Below are 8,028 nucleotides of genomic sequence, written 5' to 3' on the forward strand. Positions count from 1 at the left end.
ATACTAATTGCATGTTAAATCTATCCAAACCCTCAGTGCATGAGAACAGTCTTGTGATAAGGTGGGGGACTCTGTAGATGAAACAAGGTGTTCTGCTGGAAGGAAAAGAAGTCTTATCTACATGTGATGGACCCTAAACCATCCTTAGAGGGTCTGCTGCCTGTTTAGGGGTTCACAGGGAAGAGTGAGAAAGAGGGGACTCGGTATAATTGCAGCCATGGAGCACATGTCTCCCATCCCTCCTGCTCCACCCACAGTTTCTCATACATACCACTGCCAAAGCAATCAAACCAAAGCCCACCCCCAACCACAGCAGCTCCCCTGGGAAAGGCTAATGCTTTAGGAGAACATCTCTGCTCACTGGAGTGGTTAAAGTACCCACCTGTCCCTTTTAAGCCACTGAGAATGAACAAATATTTTCTTTTCCTTTGCAAAACCACAAGGAATCTTGCCAGGGTTGTCATCTCCTGAGGGTAAATGTTTTGTGTGATAAGGGATGTAATGGAGCTATCTTTATGGAGGGGCCCAACAAGACCAGACTGAACTGGAGCAGAACATACCAAATCCTTCCAGAGTGCATTGCTGAGACTGGTAAAGCCCTGTCAAATCAAGGTGACAGCAGCAGGTAGAGCAGTAAGTAGATAATCTGACCCCAATTGCTGTCACAGCACTACAGGCAAAGCAAATGCCAATCGCCTGTGGAAAAACCTGCTCACCCATCAGGCCAGGGTCAGTGACTTTTTGTGAAGGTAAACCAGAAGTGATTTCATCAATGTCACTTTTATCAGCACTGAGGTAGGTGAAAATCAAACACTGAGGGGCTTGTCCTTTACTTCCTCAGCTGTAAAACTTGTAAAGGTGAGAGGCATGGAAGAGCAGAAGTGACCCAGGTCCACTCTTGCCACGAGGCAGGTTGACTCACTCCAAGCATCTTCTGCCAACATCAGCTTCACAGGGTCTTGGATGTGTCTGGAAAATTCACAGCCACGCTAGAAAGTCTCTTCTGCCTCACTAGCCTGGCAGTGAGTTATCTCTAATGTCAAAATTCTTTCTCTGCTAATACACAAGCCAGCCTCCTCATCCTCACTACAAGGTCTCCCACCTTGAGGGCCAGCTGGGTCAGCCACTGAGGCCAGGCAGATGCATGCCTTCAGGAAGGGAGGGAGGAAAATCACTGCTTGTGAGTGCTTGAATGAGAGCAGTGTATCTAGCCTGGTGATGTGGCAACAAAAGCCAGGTGAGATACTAAATGCTGTTCTGCCACAGCCTGAGATATTAAACTCTGTTCTGCCACAGCCTGCCTGCATGGGAAGCATTTATGCCCGGGTGTCCTTCTCCATTAAAGTGAAATGCTCCTCTCCTCTACAATATTCAGAGGTCCTGTGATCATAGAACCATAGAATCCCAGCCTGGTCTGGGTTGGGAGGGACCCCAAGGGTCACAGAGCTCCAACCCCCTGCCACAGGCAGGGCCACCAACCTCCAGACCTGGAGCTACACAAGGTTGCCCAGGGCCCCATCCAACCTGGCCTTGGACACCCCCAGACATGGGGCACCCACCCCCTCTCTGGGCAGCCTGTTCCAGCCCCTCACCACTCTCTCTGCAAAGAGCTTCCCCCTAATATCTGATTTAAACCTTCCCTCCTTCAGCTTCACTCCATCCCTCTTGTCCTGCCATTGTCTACCCTTTTAACAAGCTGATTCCCCTCCTGTTTGCATGCTCCCTTCAGGGACTGGGAGGCCTGAGGGGCTCACCATGGGGACTGAGTGTTGGCTGGGTGTCACTGATTATTTTTTGAGTGAACTTGTATCTATTGAGGGAAAATGGGACTCGTGGCTGTATGCAGTGGCCTGTCCTTTGTGCCCAAGAGAAAGCAGCATCTGCAAGCCCACCACATGCTCTGGGTCTGGAGGCTGTGGATCTCAACACCCAAGTGGCTTCTGCTCCAGCAGAATGAGTGGCCCTGGGTGAAACAAATGTGCTTGGGCTTGTTCTCAGGCAAGCACACCCACTGGATTAATACTGAGCTCCCGCTGAACCGCTTTGTCTGTCACCTAATTCCTGAGGGTTTAAGAAGAGGGAGGCACTACCTGAACCAGTGGGAGCTGGACAAACTGAGACACAGGGGATTTCTTCATCCAAATAACCGCCGTTCGCTCGAGTACATCGTGCTCTTTTCTTCCTCACATCCTGAAGCCCTGGGCTCGGTTAGAAGCCTTCCCAGCAGCTAGAGGTGATGCAGCTCTGCAGATGATGCAACGCCTCAGCAATTCTTGCACCATGGCTGGGCGAGAGCAGGCTCAGGGCCCTTCTCTGCAGAGGAGCTGACACCTGCTGGGACGAGGAAGCCACTACAAGTCTTACTACATTCCTGGCTGGGTTGCATCAGACAGAGAATTTAAATAATGGGGGTGGGGGGAAAAGTTGTGTACGTGGGGGCAGAGGCTTTAAGGTATTTTTAGCTGCTTTGCTCTGATGAGCAATATGACCTTTCCTGCCCGGTGCTCAATTCTCAGCCTGAGCTTTCTGGGGTTTCCTTTTACTCATTTCTTTTCTACTTGGGTCACCCAATTATTTGTACTTCTCTGTGGGAACTGCCAAGTGGATTTGAAGGTACCTGGTGTGCTGTGAATGGGGCTGAGCCCCAAATTGTGTGCCTGGACCTGATGGCTCCACAAAACCCTGATGGGTTGAGCTGAGCCAGGGACCTGGCATTTGGGAGGAGAGCCTCTGATCACCTTGGTATATAAATGAGGGGGGAAAATGAGGGGTGCTCATAAATCAAATGGGAATAGAGCAAAACAAGCCTGATGATGGGTAAGGATAAAGCTCCAGCTGGTATCAGCCAGACCATCCCTGATACTACGAACCCTATTGCCTTACACAGAGAAGATTAAGCAGCTTAGGTAGCCTAATTAATGCTTCGCTAGCCTAATTAATGAAGATCCAGGACAGACGTAAAGGCAGTCCCAAGATTTCTGCTCTCTCATCACTGTTGTGGGAGCTGGCACACTGACTGGAGCAGATTGGCAGGGGTCAGTGTCACAGAGAGACATGCCAATAGCTGGACAGAGACTTTCTGTGCTGCTGCTGGAGTGTTTCGATCAGGAGCAGCTTCAAGGCTGGGCTGTGAACGCTGCCACGGCTCAGTGATGCCGTGGACACCCTCCCCACTTGAAATACCACCGTGAAAACAGCCCTGATGAACTCGTGGAGGCAGCAAACCAGTCCTCACAGCAGTGTATGGTGTCTGGGAAAGGACAAGCAAAGGAGAGCGGTGACCAGGGAAGAAGAATTTGGCTGCTCTACGAGGGAGCTTGTGGAGGTTGATGTGGACGGCATGAACGCTCCTCCACGAGCCCTGTCCTCCTGTGCTTACTCACACACACGTGTACACACACGTCCTTGTGTTAGGTTAGTGAAACCTGCCTTTGAGAAGAATTTCAGGACTCTGGTGCTTATCAGCCTGGTTGTAAATTGGAAAGACGTGTTCAGTAACCAGCAGGAAGGGACCTTTCTCCCGTGGCAGCTGTTCATGGTGAGCAGCTGAAGTAACTCCAGCCTTGTGCTGCTCACTGGAAGGGAAGGTGGGTGTCCCATGAACAGGACCTGCATTCACCCCTCACGGTTTCAGCTGTATTTCTCCCCATACACAGCCACCCTTCAAACGCCGCTCGGTCTTATCACTGAGCTGGGTATTTTACACCCCTGAGAAGGCTCCTCTACTCCAGGCTGGAACCAATGCATGTGTAAAACACCCTTGTTTTCAGATTTAGAGCGACCTTGCACAGACGAGCCTGGCATGACACCAAAGGGCCAAATGTTGCAGCAAGAAAGATCATAGGAATGTTCACTGTTCTTTCAGCCTGGCACTTTGGGAGTAAAATTCCTTAAAACCAAAGCCAGCCCAGCCAGGCTGGCAAGCCTCACCTCTGCAGGAATATGGCAAGGAGAGGCTTAGTTTGATGGTAAACCCAAACTTAATATTTTAGGCATTACCTGTTCATTTTGGTGCTGAAACAGAAGCATCTGCACTTAAAACCAGAGCTTAGAGAGGGGAGGGGCAGGCTTGCTTGCTCTGGTTGGGTGGTGGAGGCATTCTTACATATTTGCTGTAGATCAGTGGTGCATTCAGGTGAGAATTTATTTTACCATGTCTCTGCTTTGGGTTTTTTTTTTGCCCACAGGTGGGTTTTTTATATGTTAACAGAGCTGCCATCTTCATTATTACTGGTACTGATGCTAATAATTATTGCTGTGACACCATATAAAATCCCCACCAAGAAAACGTAACGTTGCTGCACCATTATTAATGATCAGAAATGTGACTTTCTAAACCACTCTCCTGCTCTGTCTTGCTTTTAAATTCTTTCTCTGCAGCTTTTTTTTTTTTTTAAATGCAGAAAATCCAATGAATTCTCACTGGAATTGCAAAAGTAAGGGCTTCTGCAGATTCGCTGAGAGTTTGTGGCTTCCAGTGTGACAATTTGCTGATGGATTAAGATTGATGTCCCTTGGGATGTGTAGCTGAATAAAGCCATGGTTTGTACTTCCCTCTAGGGGAAGCCTCTGCCTTCCTCTGCTTCCTCTGTTTTCAAGATATTAAAGCACCAATTCCTAAACAGAAAATTCAGGAAGCCAATTGAATAGCCATGAGATACTATCAGCTTCTGGTTATAAAGGAGCCTTGAACAGAGCAAAGTACTATCGTGGACTTGCAGCAGCCACCTGCCTGGTCTGAATCCAGTTTCAGGTGGTACAAGCATAGGTGGGGGCTTTGCTGGTCTGTGAGCATGGCCAGGATGAAACCCCAGACCTTCCAACATGAGGGACTTCTATCAAAGCGAGCCTTGGTTCACAGAATCACAGATTCACAGGGGTTGGAAGGGACCCCCAGAGCCCATGAGGTCCAAAACCCTGCCAAAGCAGGGTCCCTGGGACAGGGCACACAGGTCGGTGTCCAGATGGGGCTGGAATCTCTCCAGAGAAGGAGACTCCACACCCCCTGGGCAGCCTGTCCCAGGGCTCCCTCACCCTCACTGGGAGGAAGTTCTTCTGCATATTGGTGTGGACATACCCTTGACCCTTGGTTGGATTTGCTTTTGGAGATGAATGACTTTGAAACACTGTCACTAGAGACTAGGAGGCTTTCTCTTTTGTGGGTTTCTCTTCTCTGTTTTACATGTGAGGAGGAGGAAAGTTGCAACCTGAGCCTGGAAGAGATGGAGGGATCTGTGTTTTGACTCGTTACATGGAGCTTTCCTGCCTGAATTATACACCACACAGCAGTTAAAGAAAACCTATTTTTCCTAGGCATTCTGATGTCTGACAGGGCGTGTGTGGTGCTGATCTTCACCATGTTACACAGGCATGGATTGGTGTTCCCCTGCAGCACTCTCCTCTTGCTCTGCAGGGCCTACACCAAGCCCGTGACGATGGATCCTACCAGCATGGTCGAAGTGGGCCCTGCTCAGCTGCCCCACGGTTCTCTCTGTTTCCAGGGTTTATCTTCACTACTCCCATCTTTCTATACAGGCAGGGTCAGACTACTCCACACACCAGCTCTTTCTACAGTTGCATGTTTGGTTGATTTAGTTACTGTGTTGTCAGCATGTCCTCCCACTTAATCTGTGGCATTAATTCCTTCCTTGCTACTGGCTTCAGAAAGCATTAACAAGGGAAAAATAAATCAAGTGTTAGAGCACAAAGAAGACTTGTGGGAAAAAGCTTTTGAGTCTTTTCTGAAGCTTTCATGCCTGTTATTCTTTACTTTGCTGATACAGCTGGATTTACCATCCTGTTGAATGAGCATATTCCAGACTATAAAAAAAAAATAACAAAGTCAAACCACGTGCTCTTTGTATAGGTCAGAACTGGAGACAGGCTGCCAGATAAAACAGCATAGGACAACTCCATAGCAGCAGAACGGAATATGCAGAGGCAGGCAAAGTGGGGTTTATGCTGCCTTCCTCAGAACAAAGGAGAAACAAAACCTGAGATGTAACTGAAATTAGCATGAGGGTGGCTGTGTGGGGGGCCTTGTGTGCATGTGCCTGAACTCAGACGTGTTTGGGAGAGCACATCTGTCTGTCAGCTGGTTGAAGATGCTTGTGAGAGCGTGTAGGAGTACATCCCTGCATGCTGTCTGGGAACATGGAGTCAACTTTCCCATTCAGGGTGAAGGGAAGCCTGGGAAAAGAGCTCACCTAAGTCAGCTCTGGAGTCTTCAAGTGATGGTTGTCTTGGGACATTGGTGCTCTCACAGCACAATCTTTAGTCTCCTCTGTACAGTCAAGGTGTCCCTTCAAGGAAGAGGCATCTCTTAACAGTCACTGTCATTGTTACAGCAGGATTTCTACGCCACAGTGGAGCAGGGGTGGATTTATCCCTGAGAAGCTCATGCCCTGCTTCATGCTTACATTGTGCTTTGTATTTTCAATGTGCAGTGCAAAGTTTCCTTTATCCTTTCATCTTCTTTTTTCCCCCCCCCCCACATAAACCATGAGAAACTAGACCATATCGTTCAAGAGATCAGAGAACTCACTCCAAGAATGTTCTACCCCATGCAGTTGTCCCCACATGGTGGCTAGCTCCCAGTGACCCCAAACATCGGAAACTACAGGCGGAAATCTGGAAAATGGAGTTTTGAGAATGCCTTTTGAGCTCACAGAGCAGAGGCTCTCTACACACTCCGCAGTTATGGAAATAACTACAAATGATGCAGGACTGAAAAGGCCGATGCAAATAGGGGCAGGTGGAGTGGGGAGTGCAGGAGGTGAGAGACTCCTCGCTTCCCCAGGGAACCGATGCCTGGCGAAGAATTCAAGATCCAGCTTCACAAAGCAGCGACCTTTTTAATTTCAAAGTCCCTCTAAGAAGAGTTAGAAGAGGGTCTGGCCCAAGAGAAATTGGTGACCAATCTCCTGCCGACGGCAGGAGGGATTGTGTTCTCACACACTGGTGTGTTTTTGAGGTTAAAGGCCAAGAAGCAGCAGGGAGACTTCCTAGCCTGTGTGCTGCGCCAGGGATCTCAGCAGAGCTCCCGCATCTTATGTCGGCTGAGAAATTGCCCTATTCACTTGACCTGGTCTCTCCATAGCTTTCTGTTTGCTTCCTGTGAATAAACATTGACACGCTGTAGTATTTTCAGAATGACCAAACAGAACTCTGGTCAGGATGTACATTGTCCCCAGCCTCAAAATATTTTCCCAGCTCTTCCCTTTGTGCTCTGGGGTTGTGTTTCCAAGATCTGAGGCTCAAGTGTAGACAGATGTTCATAGCTAGGGAGCCATCATGTGATTTTCACAGCACGTACTGGATGTTTGGGTTTATTTGGTGGGCATTGAGCTGCACCTTTGGTGGATATCTTTGCTGTTTTGGAGTTAGGTGGTGGATTGGACGGAGATGAAAATTCCAGGCAATGCAGGTTTTTGTAAGATTTCAGTGAAAAATATGATTGTACTCCTTCTCCAGGAATGAGAAACAATCACAGAAGTGATTTTGAAGTGCAGGGGGTGAAAGGAAGCTCACAGCTCCAAGATGGATTTGAACTCACATCTACAGTGTACCCGTTGGATTTATGTTCAAAGTTGACATTTCCCCAGAAATTTTACTTGCAGCATCCATGTGAAACACCACAAGAAAGGCCAAACTGCTGTTCTTGCTTCCCCACCATGAAGGGAAAAAAAGCCGCTGCCCAGCATCACCTCACAGTGCCCAGCATTTCTGCCAGCTCCCCATCGCCCCAGGCCTCTGAGACAAGCCCAGATTAACCCCACTCCAAAGCCTTTGCATCTGGAAACACAACCACTTGCACAGTCCCCCAACCCCAAGGTTTTCAACCCACATCTCCTTTTTATTTCTATGCAGGGCTTTCCCCTAAAGCCTGGCTGAGGCCATCGGGCAACCCCCTGGACCCTCTGCTTCCTTGGGAGGGGCCATTTTGTGTGAGGGGAGGGGGCCATTTTGTGGGTTCCACGTCTCCTCAGGGCAGGAATAAAGGGGAACACGAGGCGAAAAGGGATCTGG

This window comes from Gallinula chloropus (assembly GCF_964237585.1).
Source record: "Gallinula chloropus genome assembly, chromosome: 13".
NCBI lineage: Eukaryota > Metazoa > Chordata > Aves > Gruiformes > Rallidae > Gallinula > Gallinula chloropus.